This window comes from Oryza brachyantha, chromosome 10 (assembly GCF_000231095.2).
Source record: "Oryza brachyantha chromosome 10, ObraRS2, whole genome shotgun sequence".
NCBI classification, from domain to species: domain Eukaryota; kingdom Viridiplantae; phylum Streptophyta; class Magnoliopsida; order Poales; family Poaceae; genus Oryza; species Oryza brachyantha.
In genome coordinates this window covers 5,661,583-5,678,943 of record NC_023172.2, presented here as the reverse complement: position 1 = coordinate 5,678,943, position 17,361 = coordinate 5,661,583, and positions in this window count along the sequence as shown.

Below are 17,361 nucleotides of genomic sequence, written 5' to 3'. Positions count from 1 at the left end.
GGCTCAACTCGCTGACCAGGAGGTAGTTGAAATTAAGAAGGAAATGGCAAGTGACAAGCCAACTATCTTTTCCTTAGATGATGATGGTGTTGTTGTTCATGGGAAGCAATTGTTTGTCCCCGACACTCAACATCTTCGGGAGCTTATTCTTACAGAGGCACACGAGTCTCCCATGTCCATCCATCCAGGTTGCACCAAGATGTACCAGGATATCCGCTCTCTTTATTGGTGGCCTACCATGAGGCGTGACATTGCTGCATATGTTGCTATTTGTGATGTGTGTCAGCGTGTCAAGGCTGAGCACCAACGTCCTGCAGGTTTACTTCAACCCTTGCAAATTCCTGAGTGGAAGTTCGATGAAGTTGGAATGGATTTCATAACAGGTCTTCCTAAGACTTCTAATGGACATGATTCCATATGGGTCATCGTTGATCGCTTGACCAAGGTTGCCCATTTCATTCCGGTGAATGTCTCCTACAATGGTGCAAAGCTGGCAGAGCTCTATTTGACTCACATCGTTCGCTTGCATGGGGTACCGAAGGCCATTGTATCAGACCGTGGTCCCCAGTTCACTTCCCGGTTTTGGGAGAATCTTCATGAGCTCCTTGGTACTCAGTTGTTCTTTAGCACAACTTTTCACCCACAGACTGGAGGTCAGACTGAGCGCACCAATCAGATCTTGGAAGATATGCTCAGATCTTGTGTCCTCAGTTACAACACCAATTGGGAGAAATGTCTGTCTTTTGCCGAATTCTCATACAACAATAGTTACCAAACTAGCCTTCAAATGTCACCCTTTGAGGCTTTGTATGGAAGAAAGTGTAGAACCCCACTCTTCTGGTCAGAAGTGGGAGAAAGACAACTCTTTGGTCCTGCCGTTATCAAGGAAGCCGAGCAAAACGTCGCTCTCATCAGAAACCGGCTAAAGGAGGCACAATCACGCCAAAAGAGTTATTCCGACCGTCGCCGTCGCGAATTGAGCTTTGAGGTTGGTGACTATGTCTATCTAAAGGTCTCGCCATTACGGGGCACTCGTCGATTTCGGGTGCACGGAAAATTGGCGCCTTGATACATTGGTCCATATCAAGTTCTTGCCAAGAGGGGTCAAGTTGCCTACAAGTTGCAGCTACCATCTCAACTCTCAGATGTGCATGATGTGTTTCATGTCTCGCAGCACAAGATGTGCCTTCGAGTTCCTACGGAGCTCACTCCATTAGAAGACATCAATCTCCAACCCGACCTCTCCTACCAGGAGTATCCAATCCGCATTCTTGAGGAAGCCGAGCGACACACGCGAAGCCACTCAATCAAGATGCTCAAAATCCAGTGGAGCAACCACACTCCTGAAGAAGCAACGTGGGAAAGGGAAGACCGCCTTAGAGCCGATTTTCCTAGTTTCTTCTCCTAGATCCTATCAAATCTCGGGGTCGAGATTTTGTTTAAGGGAGGTAGGTTTTGTAACATACCCAAGCCCGTAAACCCGAGAACTAAATTTAACTTAAATGCATCATGTGGTTGGGAGTGATTTTAATTGTTTTTGGATCTTAATCATCTCATCGTCACATGCAATAATAGACCTAGAGTCACAAAAATAATTAATTTGGTATTTATGTGCATCCAAAAAAAATTCTACGAAAATTCTGAAAAATACCTTGATATGTCAGAAATCAACCCTCAAAGTTTCAAAATTTTTCATTAAGGTTTGCTAGCTCTTTGATCTATTTTAATCTCTCAAAAATCCTGAAAAACTGCTTAGTAGATTCAAACTTGCTCTCTTGGTAAAATTTATTTAAAAACCTCTTTTTGAAGTTTTGTTTCAGCCAAAGTCTTCTACTAACTTTCTTCTAACACCAAGAGGAGTGGCACACGCTGGATCACTCTTTAACCCTTTCTTTTCACCCTCCAAAAATCCTTTGCAGCCAACTCTTCTTAACTTAGCCTCCAAGCCAGATTTCAAATTTCCTTCAATGGCAAGTGGGCCCCACACCCCTAGGACCCACATGGCAGCCTCCCACTCTCTCCTCACAGCCTCCACCGCCCTCCATGCCCAATGGGAGCCCAAGAAACCCCATGATTTCACTAGCCACCCCTCTCTCTCTCACTCCCCCCACTTCACTCTCGCTTATTTCACAAGCCAGCGCGCCAGTAGCAAGGGCATCCTCCCCACATCGCGTTCCAAGCCCGAGCAAACGCATACCATGCCCAGATTGCCCGGAGCTCGGCCGTCTTTCCCGGCACCGGCAACTTAGGCGTCGTCGTTCTCCATCCCCGGTGAGTCCCTCTCACTTTCTTCCTACGGAACGTGCTCTACGTATCACGCCGAGCTCATTCGTGCCTCTTTTGCCCAAGAAGCAATCTATCGAACACGTGGTGGGCGCCACCAACCTCACCGCCGGCCACCGTCTTCACCGCTCCCGTGGACCTCGCTTCCTCCTTTTCTTCGCTTGGTGAGCACCCTGGTACCTTGGAACAGCTCATGCACTAACTCTTTTGCACTAACCGAGCCCTTGCATGCACTAGACAAGCTATTGCAAGCACATGCATGGGCATACCTAGACATGTCGTCACTGTTGCTCGTGTTCCATGGGCTACGGACCACCATTTCCCTCACCACCACCACTCACGGATGCACAAGGACCCCCTCTACATTTTCTCGTTTGCGCTCGAATTGATTCGGGCCACCGATCGTCGCCGGTGAGCTGAAAATCCAACTCACCCATGGCTGCCCCTTGTTTGAGCCGACCAGGGACCTCCTTCGGAGAATTCGACTAAAGCTAGGGTCCTATTCGAAAACTGCCTAGACACATATTACTGTAGCAAGGGAGTGCGGGTTGATTTCCTATCTTACGAGGGCCTTTCTGCAAAACGCCCCTCACTTCAGAAAACACCATTCACTGACACGTGGGCCCGGCTGAAATTAAATTTTGAAAACTGATTTCTATTTTTTTTAAGCTGAGAATGAGCAGAACTTCAAAATTTTGTAGAAAATTCATTTTAACTCCGAAAATTGTGAAACCAGTTTTGTTAGATCCGTGGAGCTGTGAACTATTTTAGAAAAATATAAAACTTGGTACTTTTTGTACAAGCTTTTCCTTTATTTTTGTTTTGCCCTAAATGTCTCCTAGAGCTTGTTAAATCCATAACAAATTGAAAATAGCTCTGAAAATTGTGAAACCACATCTGTTAATTTTCTAAAATCATGCTCTGTAACTTTGTAAAAGTAATTTTCTTCACTTCTGTACAAAAATGTTGCTTAATAAAACTTAGCCCTTTTTAAACCTTTTTAATTATTAAATGCATATCTCTGTAAAACAAAGTGATAAAATAAAAATTTCTTCACTAGAGGCCACCTGAGACCAGCACACACTCACTGCATAAGTCTCATGCATTTTCATGCATTTTTGGTTTTTATGCATTTTTGTATTTATCGTATACGCGTATTTTGAATAGAGGAAGAATACGTCGAAGAAGAAGAGGGTGAGTTTGTTGAAGACCAGGTTCAGGTGTTTGCAGACGAAGGCAAGTCAGCCCCTCCTTTGACCACTTTGATCCTATGCTTTATTGGGCTAAATGATTCTATTGCAAACATGCATACGTTAGCTAGTATTAATTTTAGAAAAAGAAATTATATAAATATGGGAATGGTAGATATGACCTAATTGCTGCATAACCCACCTTGAAATATTGAATCCTTGCTGGTTGTAACCATAGGGTGCTCTTGGATATAATTATTGTGTTATTTGGGATTATGCTATGCTTATATTGCCGCTATATGCTTATATATTCGGTTACCGCCTTACAAATTACTCATTTTGATAAATGTTATATGTGAAAAAGGTTATTTTGATGCTGCTGGACAGAATTTTAAATGTGTGAGTATTGTGAATAGAAAATGGAGGAAACTTGTTTTTAGACTTGGGCGGTGAGTGGTGTACATATGGTAGTAGATGTGCACCGATAGGGGGAGCGTTCGCCCGGGTCGATTAAGGACCTCACTCCATGTCACCAACTAATGAAAACAGTACAAACCACATGTGCTAAGTATGGGCTGGCCTTAACCTATTAAGTTGTTTAGAGTTTAGCCTTGCATCTTGGTAGGCCGAATAGTATGAGTTACCGGGTTTTGGTACCTTATCGGAACTTCCTATGGATTGTGATTTGTTGAAATTGATTAACGACATGTGGTATGTGATGATTTGAGCGGGCAGTCTGTCCAATACAACGGTGCCGTGCCTCGTGAGGGATTCCGGGTAGGGTTCCTTACGGCGCTAGGTTAAAGCGTGGGCCCGCTACCTAGTGGCGCTACTTTGCTAGTAGCGTGGGTAAAACACACATCGTGCTGGTGCAAGGCTAGACAATAAACAATGTAACGGTTTTGTTATGACCTCTAGATCACACTCAATGTGTAGAGTGGGGTGATACCGACGGGTATCGGACAAACTAGAGCGATCCATATCATGTGGGCTTAAAAGTTGTACAAACTCTGCAGGGTCTAAAACTAATCGATTAGCCGTGCTCACGGTCATGAGCGGCATGGTGAAGTGTCATGAGTATAGTTTGTAATTTTGATAAACTCTTGTGAACTTGGAAAATGGTTGGAATGTTTTATTGGTGAACTTGGGTAAAGTTCGGTGAATGGTGATGATATGATGGTAAGTGGTGATGGTCTACCTTGAGAGGTAGACGCGTGTTATTTATTCATTTACATTACAAGTTTTACTTATTCTATACTATTGTTAAAAAAAATTCCGTTGAGAAAATGTTGTGAACTAAAACTGGCATTTACGCAAATTAACCTATACACAGCTTATCCTTGAATATGGCCAACATGTAGCATGCTAGGGTTGTCACCGACTTGCCAGTACATTAATTTGATTAATGTACTGATTTCTTGCTTTCTTTTACTTGTTTTTGGTTCAGACCCTGCTGCAGGTATTGACTGTTTGGGTGAGGAGTTTGATGCAGCTTGTGATTTCCAGGATGGTTCTAACTAGGGATTTACCCTAGCCGGTTTGCCTATGGGCTTTTGGGTAGTACGCTTACCGCATGAACCAATATGTATGGCTTGTCGCCAAGTACTACTTAGAACTTATTAAGACTATTTATGCGTTATGCTTAGAACCACTTATGATTCGGATATCGTGCTTGAGATGAGTTATGTGAGACTATGTTGCATTCCTGGGCAACTAGTCCCACATGAGGATTGGTTTGAAATGGTTGAGATAACCGGGGAATATGCCTTTGTTAAGATCGAGTCTCTGGGGTACGCTTTTGGTTGCCACCATCGAGTGGTTGACGGGCGTATGACGTAGATGACTGGCATGGCTATTCAGATGGTTATGTCTTCTATTTCATATCCGATGGCTTAGAGCCTTTGTAGTGCCCTCTTCAAGACATGTTGGGGTCTGCGATAAGGTTGGGTGGTTACCGTAATTATTTGGGTTTAATTTGAGACCCCATCCATCCAGATATTTCGCACTGACATGTCTCGGAGCATTGCACCACCTAGGCTTTGGGACGTCCTCACATTTATGTTGCATCGGCTTATCAGAATTACATGCAAGTTGGGTTTAGCCGATCGTAACACATGATTCATTGTTTATTCCAAGTAATTCGTTGGTTTATTTATTATCCATATCGATCTTCATGTTTCCTAAAATCACATCATGCTCGACTGCATACTGTTATGGTTAAGTCAACTCTCTGTACGTCTAGTTCGATCTAGTTATAGGGGCTCGTCCGCTCGACTAAGATTAATAAGTAACTTGGCAAATTACGTTGGTGTAATATTTAATTGAAGTCAATTTCTATCAAGTTTCTACCCGATCCAAGCTTTTTACAGCCGATCGTTCATCCTATCGGCTAACTGTTTGTCACACCGGGAGTTTAATCCTAAGACTAAATCCATAAAAGAAATTTGTAAATAATAATTGACTTAATTAATTCAGGAAAAACCCTCTAAAGGAATTAATTTTATGTAAAATCGAAGTCCGCAAATCATTAACTGGAGTTAAACTCAAATTGCAGAGCATAAAACTGTGCCAAAAAATTTAATTTAAAATTCGACAAAGGTGAGGCTTTTCTTTTTCCTCCCTTTTTCTTTCTTTTTCCGAATTGGGCCACAGCCCAATCCCCCCTTCCTTCCCCCTTTTCTTTTTCTCCCTCTCCCTCTACCGGCCCGGCCCAGCTCCTCCTTCTCCCTCCCCGCGCAGCCCAGCTCCCTTCTCCCGCGGCCGAGCCGGCCCAGTCCTCCCTCCTCCTGCTTGGGTCATGCTCGGCCCAGCTAGCCGGCCTTCGCCCGCGGCCAGTGCGCGTCGCCTCCCTCCGCGCTGCCGCCGCCGGGACCGAACCGAACTCCACCGGCCGCCACAACCGCCGCTGCGTTTGCCGCCGCCTCCTTCGCCCGTGACCGACCCGAACTCCCCCTAACCGCCGCCCGCCCCAACCGGCACCGCTACACCTATAAAACACCCCTCTCCGCGAGCCGCCGCCGGTTTTCCCGAGCCACCGCTGCACCCAAACCCGTCGCCGTCGCCTCCCAATCTCCTCCGCCGTTGCGGATTGAACCTGCCGTCGGCCATCATCTCGTGTTCTGCCTCGTCGCCGACTTGCCAGACCCGCTCCCACCGCCGGTAGGCTGCTGCCATCCCCTCTCCCCATCTCTTTTGCTCTCCGCGCGCTGCCACCAAGGCCGCTGCCACCGTCGCGCGCTTGTGCGCTTCGGTCACCATCGTCGCCCCTCCGCCCATCGTCTTCATCGCCTCGCCTGCGGTGCTCCGCCGCCTCTTGGCCGTCGCCATCGCCGTTGTCTTCGCCGTTGCTGGGCGCCATGCCTCCACGCCGTCGGCCGCCGATCACCGCCGCCCGGCAACTCCCTTCCCCCTCCGCACCGCTCAACCGCTCCATTTCCCCCTCCTCTCTGTTCTGTCTGGCCGGCTAGTGGGGCTCGCTTGCCAGTCGGACACCCTCCCCTCTCTCCCCCTTCCCAGTGGGTCCCGTCCGTCAGCATTTCCTCTCTCCTCCAATTATTGCGCAATAAATCAATTAAGGTTTTATGTTTAGTTTAAAAACACATTTAATCTTCTAAAATTTGTAGCTAATTAATCTAGTCTCTGTTTAGGTCCATTCAAGTTTCATTAAATCCAAAAAAATGCCAAGAATCCATTAAAATAGTCTTTCTCTGTTTTAGTAGTTTTATAACCTGTTTTGCTTGTTTTGCTTTGTTTGTCGTAGGTTTGGACCCCGTCTGTCACGCCCTGAGTTTTACCCTAGCCAAGAAATAATTAAATAATGCATTAAAAATAATTTGTTAATTAAAGTTCAGGAGAAAACTCAGTGTAATAAATTAATTTAATTAAATGGAAGCTTTTCGGATATTCTAAAATGTCCCGAAAGCATTTTAAATGATTAACAGGATTTATATTTGAACTGCAGTCAATAAAATTTGGTCTAATAAACTTAAATAAAAATCGGCAAAATTGGAGGCAATTTCTTTTTTTTCCTCCTTTCTTTTTCTTTTCTTTTTCCCTTCTCCCTTTTTCCTTTTTCCATTTTCTTTTTCTCTTTTCCTTTTTCCTCTCCCTTGGCCGAACTCCTCCTCCTCCCTGTACGGTCCTCTCCCCCTCCTCTCCAAGCCATGCAGCCTCATCTCTATCTCCACCAAAAAAATCAATTCCAATTAATTAGGACTCTAAATCTTATCCCCTTGAAACATTATCTATTCCTTGTTAATAGGAGATGGATAACAAGATCTATCTCTAGCTTCCCCCTATAAATACCCCCCCTACACCCTTGCCTCTTTTCCTCGTCTCCCTCTCCCGTGCATCTCTAGTCGCCTCTTCCGCCTCCGCTACAGCTGTGCCGCCCCTATCCCAGCAGCTGCGCAGCAAGCCGCTAGCAGCCCTGCTGCATCCTGGTTCGCAGCACGTCGCCGGCTGGTCTCTCTCCACCAAATTTCAGGTTCGCATATATTTTATTCTTGCGAATCAATCTAAATTAATCTACCGTTTAATTGTTCAGGTTTACTAGCCAAACAGCGAGGAACAACCCCAACCCGTCGCTGATCTCTTCACCAAACCTCAGGTTTGCATACGTTTTATTCATGCAAATCAATCTATTGTTAATCTACCGTTTAATTGCTTAGGTTTTCCAATCTATTAGCTAGCGTAAGATTGATCTACAGTATGAAATTCAATTTCATACACGTAGATTGGTTTAACGTTAAAGTCGTCTAATTCTAGTTTAGCGAGTCGTTAAATCTCAATTTAACGGGTCGTTAACTCCTGCCATTGTTCCGCTAACAGTTCACAGTTTCACGTATCGAATCTAATTTGTCGTACGAATCTCTAATTCGTGCATGATTTGGTTCTGTCGTGTGAATGCGTGTACTGTCTGCAATTTCCCGAGTCGTGTCCCAACCGGCGCTCAAAGTCCGCATCACCTCCCTCCCTCACTCTCCCTTCAGCCTCCTCCTCTCCCGCTGGGCCGGCCCAGTCCTTCCCGCGGCCCAACTCGCCCCTACCTCTCTCCCTCCCGCACCGGGCCGAGCCAGGCCACGGCCCAAACCGCCGAGTCCCAAGTCCTCTTTGCCTCCCTCTCCCTCTCCCAGGACACCGACAGGTGGGCCCCACCTGTCGGGCCCGTCTAGCTCCTCCGGCCGACACCAACGCTTTCCCCGCCGTCGTCGGAGCGTCGTCGCGCCGCCGTGCCGCCGCGCCCGTCGCGTCGTCGTCGCCTCCCCGAGCCGCCCGACGTCGTGTCGTCGCGCCTAGCCGCCACGCCGTCCATGTTGCGCCGCTCCACCTGCGCACGCTTCCGCTCTGCCTCGTCGCCGCGCTCACCACCGTGCGCCGCATCCGCGCAGTCGCGCCGTGTCACCGGCCGCCTTTCGCCTCTGCCGTCAAGCCAACGCCGTGACACGTCCCCACCGTGCCACGCGGTGCGTGCGCCTCGCGCTCGTGCTTGGCCGCCGCTCGCCGTCATCACCGCGCCGCCCTCGGGTCACCGCTGCTCCGCGTCGCCGTCACCATTCGCTCGGTCGCCTTGGCCGCTGCCGCGCCGTCACCGCTTGGCCGCTGCCGCGTCTCCCCGGCCGCCGCCGGTCCTTCTTCGCCTTTGCTCGCCTCTGCACGCGCAGGTCACCACCGCTGTCGGTGTGCGCCGCCTCTTCCCGAGCCCCTCCCCTTCCTCTCCTTGCCGCCGCCGCCCCGCTCTCGGGCCGGCGTCACCTCGCTGCGCCGTCCGCGTTGCGCCACTCCCTTGTCGCACGCCACCGCTCTCCGCCGTCTCGCCGTGGCTCTCGTCGCGTCCCACCTCGCCATGTCGTCGCGTCGCCGCTTCCCCTCCTTCCTCAACCCGGTGAGCCCATTCTCTCCTTCCTCCTCCCTGAACTCTCCCCGGCCATCGCCGGCCGTTGCTCGCGCAGCCGGCCTAGCGACGCCTCCCTCGCGTCGTTGCGCCGCCGTCGTGCGCGCGCACGCCATCGGTTCTCGCCTCCGCGTTGGTCGTCGTTCGCCACCCTCTGCCGAATGTCGCCGCCGTCGGTCGGCATCACCACCTCCCCGCGTCGAGCTTGTCTTGGCTGCTGCCTCGCCCGCGCTGGCTACGCTCACGCCCGAGCTGTGCAGCCGCGCCGCCCGCAATCCGCGCACCTCGCCGTCGCGCTGAGCTGCATTGCCCCTCGCCTCGCCGGTTGTGCCTCGCCGTGCCGCCGCGTCGTCGGTCGAGCCGCTGCTTCGCCCGCGCCGGCCCAACGGCTGCGCCGCAACTGCCGGGCGCCACCACCAGCCGCAATCCGCGCCGCCGCTAACCACCTCCCGCTTTCGCCGCGCCGCGTCCACCCTGGCCGCGCCAACAACCTCCCCCGCCTCCTCCGCGTTGGACGCGCCGTCGCCAAGCACCGGCCACAATCCGCGTCGCCGCGCTAACGACCTCCCCGCCCTACGTGCGGTAGCCGCCACCTATAAATCCCCCTCTCCTCGAGCTGCCGCCGCCTTTATTCGCACGTTCCCGAGCCGTCGCTGCGCCCATCGCCTCGCCACCGCCGGCCGAGCTCGCGCCTCACCGCCGGTCGCCGTCGCGGAGCCGCGTCATCGCCCATTCCCGTTCGACGCCGTCTTGCTGCCGCCCTTCGCGCCGCCGGTGAGCATCCCCTTCCCCTTTCCCTCCTTTTCTTCCCCTTTGGCCACCGCCGCCAGCCCATGTGCCGCCGCCATGCGCGTGCGCTGCTGTTTGCCGCGGATGAGCCATCCTGGCATCCTCCCCCTCACCTTACCATTGCTGCAGCGGGCCCCCTCAGTCGTTGTCACCGCGCCGTGCGACGCCAAGCTGTCGTCGCGCCGACACCTCCGCCAGTCCCCGGCCGCCTCCGCCACGGTTTCCCCTCCCTCCATCCTCCTCTGCCTCCCCGTGCACACGCCACGACGCCAATCCGTCGTCGCGCACCGCTCCTCCCTCCTCTCCCCGTCGGATTCCTTTTCTCTTCTCGGCCGTTGCCGTCGCTGGCCGTTGTCCGTCGTGCCACCGCGCTAGCGCCGCCGAGCGATCTCCATCGTCACCGCCGATCTACCTCGTGCCGGCCGTCACCACCGGTCCTCGGCCCTCGCCGACTTGCCGTCGCCGTCCTCGTCGCCGGTAAGCCGTTGCTGTCCTCTCTATCCCTCTCTTTTCCTCTCCGCCCGTGGCCGCTAGAGCCGACGCCGCCGCCGCATTCTTGCGCGCTTCGGCCATCTCCGTCGCCCGTCCGCCAGCCGCCACCCTCGCCTTGCTGTCGCCGACGCGACCCCGCCACCGTCAGAGCACCGCCGCGCTCGTCGCGTCACTGCCGTCGCTCTCCCCGAGCTGCCACCGTCCTCCTTTGGCGCCGCCAGCTCTCGCGCCGTCACCCACTGGGTCGCCGCCGCCCGCCGCATACCCGCCGGTCCGCGCCGCCGTCCGCCGGTCGCCGTCCTCAGCGTCGCCGCCCGCTGGTCATCATCGCCGCCTCCCCGCCGCCCGAGCCCACGCGCCGCTCGGCTCGGCCAAGCAGTCCCCTCCCTCTCCTCTGCTTTGACTCACTGATCGGTGGGGTCCGTTTGTCAGCAAGCCACCACCGACATCTCGGCCCACGTGTCATCCCCTCAATCTCTCCTCTCTCCCACTGACAAATGGGCCCCAGACGTCAGCCTCCTCTCACTCCTGTGCTGACGTCATCCCTCCAACTAATTGCGCAATAATTGATTTAGGACTTTTCTGTTTAGTTTAAAAACACAGATAATCTCCTAAAATTCATAAGTAATTCGTCTAGTCTCCATTTAGGTCCATTCAAGTTTCATTAAATCCAGAAAAATACCAATAATCCATTAAAAATAGTTTCTTTCTCTGTTTCAGTAGTTTTATAGCCTGTTTTTCTTGTTTTGCCTTGTTTGTCGTAGGTTTTGACCCCGTCGCAGCGCCGTTCGTTCTCGAAGTCGTCGCCGAAGTTCCTCGTGGGTCTAAGCAAGGCAAGTGGCACCCTTCTTTGATCATATTGAACCTATGATTATAGAATCCCCCGCTTTTACATTCAAACATGCATTGTTTTATGCAAATCTATTTATTGTATTTATCTTTTGGGTATTTACCAATATATCCGTTGATTCCCATTTATTATTGTCATCCCAGGGTTAATTTGACTAGAATTAGGGTTAGTCAATGCTTAGCCATGCTTAGTTCAACTAGCTCACCAATTATTATTTAATTATTGTTGCACTTTGGTACGCCTTCAATGGTTGTTATCATTATTCATTTCCCGAGGTGGATTAATACAACTAAAATATTGCTTATGGTGGGCTGTGGGTGCATGGTTTTGAGAGTCGTGCCCATGGCAGCTAAGGACCGGTTCTCAGGAAACCCTGAAGGTCTTACACGTACTAACCACAAGCCAGAATGGGCAACGGTGAGACTCGTAATCTAGCTTGTCCCTATTCGACGTACCCAGGCAAGGGTAGGCGTGATGGAGTATAGACGGGCAATCGTGGTGTAACGAAAGCTTCTCCTGCTTCCGGATCTACCAAGGCACAAGAGGGGACTGCCCGACTTGGTGTAAATGAGGAGGTGAAACCTGAAGTGTGGTGCGATTGTCTAGGGAGGGTTAGGCGAAAGGTCTTATCATGGTTTTCGTACTGAGGTATCGTGGTGATACGTTGGGGCGTGGTAACATGCTTGGCAGCCATGTCTTGTGGGTAAAGTTGTACACCTCTGCAGAGTAAAACTATTCGAATAGCCGTGCCCGCGGTTATTGGGCGAACCGACAGACTCACTGGGATTAGTTGAACCCCTTTAATAATTTTATTAATCTTGGAACTGGTTTGACCCTGCGCAATGTGGTGTAACGTTGGCAGTGGTTTTGGTCTGTCACAATGTTGTTTAACGTTGGACAGAGGGTTGACCCTGTCGCTACGTGGTGTAACGTTCGACAGCGGTCTGGGCCTGTTGCAACGTGGTGTAACGTTGGATAGTGGATGATTATTCTAAATGTTTACTTTACTTTTATTTCAGTCTATTTTATTTACTGTTTTGCTAAATCACTGCAGCTTTGTGCAATTTAACCTTAGCCTATCCTTGATACCCTATTGCATTCATTATTCTCCCTCTCTTGGGTGTTACATGTTGAGTACGGTGGTTTGTACTCAGCCTTGCTTAATTTTCCCCCACCAGAGCAAGTGCCAGAGCCTGTGTCAGAAGAAGGTTGTTCCGAAGGTTGAAGTAAGGTTCAGTCTGCCGTCGAGAGTGCCTGTGGTGTGGAGCCGTCTTCACCAGCTGAAGCTGAAGATTAGATGGTCTAGTCTTGTTTTCCTCTTTCCGCTGCATTTCGATAGATAATTGTTTTTATTTGTTTTTAAGTCGTGGAACTGTGTATTAATTTGTCATAGTGTGTACTCGGGCTGATGCCTGGACCGAGATTTTATACATGCTATTGTTCAGAAATTTGGTGTAAATTTCTGGGCGTGACAAGTTGGTATCAGAGCCAATCTTGACCGTAGGATGAGCCAAATGGAAACCCTAGGAGCCTTCTTTCATATGCATTAGGCTTTGCAAAATTTGAGTCGTTTGCAAAGAAAAAAAAGAGTCGAGTCTTTTGGTTTTGAAAATTTAGTGAGCATACTTGCTTCTCAAACCTTGATCTCTCTATATGTGTGTCATCCCATCGATGAGCCCGTGCCTTCGTCGCAGCAGTCGTCAGCAACTTCAGCAGATCAAGTGTCAAGACCGAAGATTCAAGTGAGGAGTCAGGTCTGCGCTACTCCAAGCGTCGCTCTCAAGATGAAGACAAGTCGTTCAAGAGTCAAGCGTTGCTTCTTCAGTCGTCGCAGCCGTTTCGAGCCGTAGACGTTACCCTAGCATCGCGTTTTAGTCGTTGCTTGGTAATTTTTGTGTGTGTAGGTTTGTTTTGGGGTTAGTGGGTCACCATAATGAGTAGTGGTGTTATGGTCATACCACCAGGAGTTGAGTGTTCTTTAAGGTGTTTTAATCAAGATCAGAAAATTTCAGTCGAATAATTCAGAAAAGCCCCTTTGATTTTCTCCTCTCCCTTTGTTCTCTCCTTCTGCTCTGAAGATGGTGAACACAAGGAATGGCAACGACTGCAACAACACCAGTGCAACTGGAAGTGAAGAAAACCGAGCCGCTTCCTCCAACTCTAGGCTGCTTGTCTGCACCTCTTTAACAGCTCCTCCGAATCTCGGGGACGAGATTCTGTTTAAGGGGGGTAGATTTGTCACGCCCTGAGTTTTACCCTAGCCAAGAAATAATTAAATAATGCATTAAAAATAATTTGTTAATTAAAGTTCAGGAGAAAACTCAGTGTAATAAATTAATTTAATTAATTGGAAGCTTTTCGGATATTCTAAAATGTCCCGAAAGCATTTTAAATGATTAACAGGATTTATATTTGAACTGCAGTCAATAAAATTTGGTCTAATAAACTTAATAAAAATCGGCAAAATTGGAGGCAATTTCTTTTTTTTTCCTCCTTTCTTTTTCTTTTCTTTTTCCCTTCTCCCTTTTTCCTTTTTCCCTTTTCTTTTTCTCTTTTCCTTTTTCCTCTCCCTTGGCCGAACTCCTCCTCCCTGTACGGTCCTCTCCCCCTCCTCTCCAAGCCATGCAGCCTCATCTCTATCTCCACCAAAAAAATCAATTCCAATTAATTAGGACTCTAAATCTTATCCCCTTAAAACATTATCTATTCCTTGTTAATAGGAGATGGATAACAAGATCTATCTCTAGCTTCCCCCTATAAATTACCCCCCTACACCCTTGCCTCTTTTCCTCGTCTCCCTCTCCCGTGCATCTCTAGTCGCCTCTTCCGCCTCCGCTACAGCTGTGCCGCCCCTATCCCAGCAGCTGCGCAGCAAGCCGCTAGCAGCCCTGCTGCATCCTGGTTCGCAGCACGTCGCCGGCTGGTCTCTCTCCACCAAATTTCAGGTTCGCATATATTTTATTCTTGCGAATCAATCTAAATTAATCTACCGTTTAATTGTTCAGGTTTTCTAGCCAAACAGCAGGAACAACCCCAACCCGTCGCTGATCTCTTCACCAAACCTCAGGTTTGCATACGTTTTATTCATGCAAATCAATGTATTGTTAATCTACCGTTTAATTGCTTAGGTTTTCCAATCTATTAGCTAGCGTAAGATTGATCTACAGTATGAAATTCAATTTCATACACGTAGATTGGTTTAATGTTAAAGTCGTCTAATTCTAGTTTAGCGAGTCGTTAAATCTCAATTTAACGGGTCGTTAACTCCTGCCATTGTTCCGCTAACAGTTCACAGTTTCACGTATCGAATCTAATTTGTCGTACGAATCTCTAATTCGTGCATGATTTGGTTCTGTCGTGTGAATGCGTGTACTGTCTGCAATTTCCCGAGTCGTGTCCCAACCGGCGCTCAAAGTCCGCATCACCTCCTGTCACACCCGGAGTTTCGTCCTAAGCCTAAATCGTAAAAGAAATCCGTAAATAACAATTGGCTTAATTAACTCAGGAAACATCCCTCTAAAAGGAATTAATTCAATTAAATCGTGGCTCGCAAATCGACTAACAGGATTTAAATTCAAACTGCAGAAGTATAAAATTTGGCCAAACAAATTAATTTAAAACTCGGCAAAAGTGGAGTTTTCCTTTTTCCTCCTTTTTCCTTTCTTTTCCCTTCCTTCTCAAATTGGGCCGAAGTCCAATTTTCCTCCCTCTCTCTTTTTCCTTTTTCTTTTTCTTTTTCTTTTTCCTTCCCGGGCCGGCCCAGCCGAGCCGTCCCGTCTTCCCGCTCGGCCGGCCCAGCCGCGCCGGCCGGCTTCCCCCCCCTCGCGCGCGCTCCCGCCTGGGCCGTGGCTCCGGCCCAGCTCGCCCGTCGCCCGCGCCGCGAAGTCCATCGCCGCTCCCTCCCCTCTCGCGCCACTGACAGGTGGGGCCTACCTGTCAGTGACCGTTTCGCGCCGCGCCCGCGCCGCGCCGTGTCCGAGCCGAACTCCGCCGCCGCGCCGCAACCGCCGCCGCCGCAACCGCCGCCGCCGAGACCGCGCCGTCGCCGACTCGGTCTCCAACGTCCGCCCGCCCTAGCCGGTGCCGCCACCCTATAAATCCCGAGCCGCCGCGCGCCGTCGCTCGCTTTCCGTCGTCGCTCGAGTCGCCGCCTCGCTGCCGCCGTTCGCCGCCGCCGCGCAATCTCGCCACCAGTCACCGGTCGTCGCCGCCTAGCCGCGTCACCATCTCCGCGCCGCCGTCGCCGTCGGATTGCCGCCCCCGTCGTCGCCGGTGGACATCCCCAGCGCCGCGCGCTCCCTCTCCGCCCGGTCGCCGCAGCGCCTCATCGTCTCACCGCCGCCACTCGATCTCCGTCGCCGCCGCCGATCTCCCGCACCCGCCCGCGTCGCCACCTTCGCCTCGGTTTCGCCGACCCGTCCGCGCTCTCGCCGCCGCCGGTGATCCCCCGCACCCTCCTCCGCTCTTTCTCCCCCTTTCCGGCCGACCGCCGCCGAGTCGCGTGCCGTCGCCGGACGAGGCCGAAGCCCGCCGCTCCCGCCGGCCGCCGTGGTCGTCGTCGCCTCCGCGTCGCCGACGTCTGGCCGCCGTCGCTTGCGCCCGCGCGTGCCGCGTCGTCGCCGCTTGCCAGTCGCCGTCGCCGCTGTTCTTCCACCGCCGCCCGTGCGTCGCCGCCCCGGCCGTCGTCGCCGTCCGCCGTCTGCCGAGCCGCGCGTTCGGTCCCCAGCTCTCTGTTCCCTCTCGCTGACGAGTGGGTCACACTCGTCAGTCGCTCCCCGCGCCCGCCTTCTCTCTCTCCTCCCGGGCCCAGCTGTCAGCGCCTCTCTCCCTCTCTCTCTCACCGACAGGTGGTCCCCACCTGTCAGCCGTCAGTACCTCTCTCCTCGCTGACGTCAGCAGCCCCATTAATTGCGCAATAATTGATTTAGGACTTTTCTGTTTAGCTAAAAAAACCCAGAAAACTTCTAAAATTCATAAGTAATTCATCTAGTCTCCGTTTAGGTCCATTCAAATTTCATTAAATTCATAAAATTATCAAGAAACCATTAAAAATAGTTTCTTTTGCTGTTTCAGTAGAGTTTGTGCCTGTTTTATTTATTTTTGTGCTTTGTCGCTTAGATTCGGACCCCGCCGAAGAGCCGGTTTACTTCGAGATCGTCGCCGAAGTTCCCCAAGGGCCAGAGCAAGGCAAGTGACACTCCTCCTTGAACATATTGAACCCATTATTGCAAATTCCCCGCTTTTTGATTTCAAATATGCATTGTTTTAATTAAAATACTTACTTTATGCTATTTTCGGGTAAACCTTATTATTATGCCGTTGTTTATCCAACTTTATTCATTGCTGGACCAGGGGTAACTTGATTAGGGTCAGGCTTAGGTTAATGCTTAGCCATGCTTAGAACAAATAGCTCATGGGATCTCATATAATTATGCTTAGTTCTGTTTAGCTGAGGTATTGATTCGCTACCCGGTTCGGGTTAATATCAACTAAAATATTGATAATGGTGGGCTGTGGGTGCATGGTTTTGAGAGTCGCACCCATGGTAATTAAGGACCGGTTCACGGGAAACCCTGGAAGTAATTAAGTGCTAACCACATGCCGAAATGGGTAAGGTGGGATTTGGAGCATGACTTCGAACTATTTGACGTACCCAGGCAAGGGTAGGCGTGATGGAGTATGGACGGGCAATCGTGGTGTAACGAAAGCTTCTCCTGCTGCCGGATCTACCGAGGCACAAGAGGGGACTGCCCGACTTGGTGTAAAGGAGGGGGTGAAACCTGAAGTGTGGTACGATTAAATAGGGAGGGTTGTGTAACGGGTCCTATCACGGTCTCCTTTCCGGTATGCCGTGGTGGTATGTC